Here is a 4163-nt window from a genome sequence, read left to right on the forward strand (position 1 = left end):
GCGAACAACAACTGATTTACCTCCCATTCATGATCATTCTCGCCTACCAGTTTTAATCCTCGTCCAAGCACTCGAGCATTCACCTCTCTCACCACTCCATCAACATACAAGTTAAACAACCACGGCGACATCACACATCCCTGTCTCAGCCCCACTCTCACCGGAAACCAATCGCTCACTTCATTTCCTATTCTAACACATGCTTTACTACCTTTGTAGAAACTTTTCACTGCTTGCAACAACCTTCCACCAACTCCATATAACCTCATCACATTCCACATTGCTTCCCTATCAACTCTATCATATGCTTTCTCCAGATCCATAAACGCAACATACACCTCCTTACCTTTTGCTAAATATTTCTGGCATATCTGCCTAACTGTAAAAATCTGATTCATACAACCCCTACCTCTTCTAAAACCACCCTGTACTTCCAAGATTGCATTCTCTGTTTTATCCTTAATCCTATTAATCAGTACTCTACCATACACTTTTCCAACTACACTCAATATATATATATATATATATATATAGATATATAGATAATAAACTTAAAAATGTAGTATCAGGGAACTCGTGATAATAAAAGCTTTTTAACACTCTAGACTCAGAAAAGAACACTGTTCTGGCATTTTTCCTATAAGAGAACGAAAGCCCTACGCTGCTCTGCATTGTGCCATTTGGGACATAAAAATAGGATATTGATGCTGAGTCTGCAAAACGAGTAACGCTAGTAACTCTACAGACGTTAGACCGATAGTTCCCAACTGTGATACGACCTGTAGAGTATGGAGGAAAAACTCTATGGTCTATTATTATTATTATTATTATTATTATTATTATTATTATTATTATTATTATTATTATTATTATCGTTGTTGTTGTTGTTTATATTATTATTATTATTATTATTATTATTGTTAGACGTTGCAAAAGAAGCAGGGGAAGTAAGAGGGTGAAGGAAAAGAAGACGATGGATTGACCGAACTAAGAAAATTTGGTGGTTTAGACTAACATAGAAAGACCATAAACAGACGCGTGTGGAAGCACATGTCTGAGGCCCTTGTACTGCAGTGGACTAGTCACGGCTGATTATTATTATTATTATTATTATTATTATTATTATTATTATTATTATTATTCTGCGTAGTTTTGTTTGAAAGATAAAAACTTTTTGAGGTTGGTATGTACATGAAACGTTGGCCATTGACACCTACATTTGTGTAGATATAATAAACAGTAACTTTTTTAATTATATTAGAAAGGAAAAATGAAGTTGGATGCAATTTTGATATGTTTCATAAGTTTAGAGAGAGAGAGAGAGAGAGAGAGAGAGAGAGAGAGAGAGAGAGAGAGAGAGAGAGAGAGAGATAGTAATTAAATCAGGGGCCTCAAAAATTAATTTCCCTTAATAGATTATTCGCAGAATGTAATCAGGAACGATATTATATTTGCTGATACATTTTTATTCACTCCATAAAAGAGAGAATATAAAGAAAATTAAATAAAGAATCTTTTAATCAAAACATATTTTTGCAACTGCTATTCAATTCCATTTCTTATCGCCATTTCCTTGATTAAATCATTAGTAATAGGGAATATTGATATCTTTTATCTTGGGTTTCAATTTGATGTTTGTTTTCTAAAAAATAACGTTGTTATGAATTTCATTTTTGGGGAAATATTAAATGTTTTCTTTCAGGATGAAAATATCCTTCGTAATATGCCTTCTTTATTTTTGGTATTATATATATATATATATATATATATATATATATATATATATATATATATATATATATATAGATATAGATATACGTGTGTGTGTGACTTTTAGGATCACAATAGATTTAAATAAAGGAAATTTTTTTTTGGAAACATTAAATGTTTTCTTCTGGGATAAGAAATTTATCTTTCGTAATATTCCTTCTTCACACACACACACACACACACACACACACACACACACACACATATATATATATATATATATATATATATATATATATATATATATATATTACTTTTAGGACCACAATAGAAATAAATAAAGGAAAAATCCTTTTGAAAATATCAAATTTTTTCTTCCTAGATAAAAAAATATTCTTCTTAATATGCCCTCATCATTCTTAATATTTTTATTTCACCTTTTCATTATTTTTAAGATTACAATGAAAATAAAGGAAATGTACTTAGTATCACCTATCTCCATATCATGTTTATTAATACTGAACTTTCACATAACCTGATAATCTTAATAATAAACTGATCTGAATGCATGAGAATCCGTTTTTTCTGTTGTGGTTAAATTAAGTTGACTTTATATATCTTCCATATATCTCTTATATGTGTCACACATATCAACAGAATTGGTAAAATCTGGTCAACAATCTTGTACATAATTCATTGAAATATTTAGACTTTTCAGATATTTCCTACCAGAAAAAATTAGCTCTCAAATAATAATAATAATAATAATAATAATAATAATAATAATAATAATAATAATAATTAATAATGATTAATAATAATTAATAATGAAGAACTGGAAAATTACGACAACGACAAACATTCTTGAATTTATTTCCATCATCAATAAACAACAACGTTTCAAACATTTATGTTTTCATAATCATGTTCCTGGGTAAAAGAAAGTAAAACAATACAGAACAAGCTGTACATGAATATTGTAAACAACTGAAATTTAACATTTGAAAAGGCATATTCAGGAAATTTTCAACGGGGAACTATAAATTTCTTGGTTAAGTTATGGTTTTTTAAATGATAATAATAATAATAATAATAATAATAATAATAATAATAATAATAATAATAATAATAATAATAATAAAAATAAATCATCATCATTATCATCCTGATAAAAAAAATACCCTTTTGTATCTATTTTATGTCGTCTACCTCCCAAAATTGAGAGAAGTGTCATGGTAGATAGAATAGCTACAGTATATTTAGGATCCAGGAATAGACTACATACATCTGTTCCAGGAACTGGAATTAGTGCCCCGTGGTTCGGTCTCTGGTTGGGAAGGTAATAGGATAACAGTGACCATTGGTTGTCCCTGGGGTAAGTTAGGTTAAGCCCGGCCGACCCCTTTTGGCTCAGTGTAATTAGGTTAGGACATTCCTATGGAATCAGTTGTCATAGATACAAAGCTTGCGCGCGCGCATGCTCGTGCAGGTTCGCGCGTACGTTCAATAGCTCGAAATGTATTATAGTGGACCTTTTTTATTTAAAAAACACGTAAAGATTATCCATTGATTAATCCTATTTAAGAGTCGCGGTGGCCTATTGGAAACGTCCCTGCCTGGCGATCTGCCGGATTGGGATTCGAGTCATGCTTAAGCTCGATCGTTTCTTTCAGTGTCTGTTACCATATGTGTGAGCTAAGGAGTTGGGTTTTGGGGGAGCCTTTAGTTCTACCTGTTGAGTCATCAATATCTATTGCGTGGCCCTCCCTGGTCTTAGCATGGGTGGACAGGTGCATTTATGGTCAGTTTCCTGGACATTGCCCTGCTAGCTAGAGTATTGTCACGATCCCTTGCCTCTGCCATTCATGAGTGGCCTTTAAAAAATTAACAGTTAGATTGAGTTACAGTACACTCGAGCACATTATACCTATCTTATTTCTTTTTTCTCTTGTCTTGTAAAGTTTTTATAGTTTATGTAGTAAATATTTATTTTAATGTTATTGTTCTTAAAATATTTTGTTTTTTCTTGTTTCCTATCCTCACTGGGCTATTTTCCCTGTTGGAGACCCTGGGCTTATAGCATCCTTTTCTTCCAACTAGGCTTGTAGCTTAGCAAGTAATAATAATAATAATAATAATAATAATAATAATAATAATAATAATAATAATAATAATAATAATTGATAATAATTAATAATAAATGATAATTAATAGTAATCGATAATAATAATGTAAAGGCTGCATAGTTTGACTTTTACTGGTGTATGATTAAGTAATATATATTCCCCACAGTTACGTCCTTCGTTAATGTATTGGCCAGTGTCAGCCGAAATGTTCTTTTAATATGTTGTACGTTTTCCCTTTTTATTAATAATTTTACCCTTAATTAATTGATATTTTCATCTAATTGCATCTTTAATCAATTGATAACTTCTTTCTTGATATTTGGAGGT

This window comes from Palaemon carinicauda, chromosome 33 (assembly GCF_036898095.1).
Source record: "Palaemon carinicauda isolate YSFRI2023 chromosome 33, ASM3689809v2, whole genome shotgun sequence".
Taxonomy (NCBI): domain Eukaryota; kingdom Metazoa; phylum Arthropoda; class Malacostraca; order Decapoda; family Palaemonidae; genus Palaemon; species Palaemon carinicauda.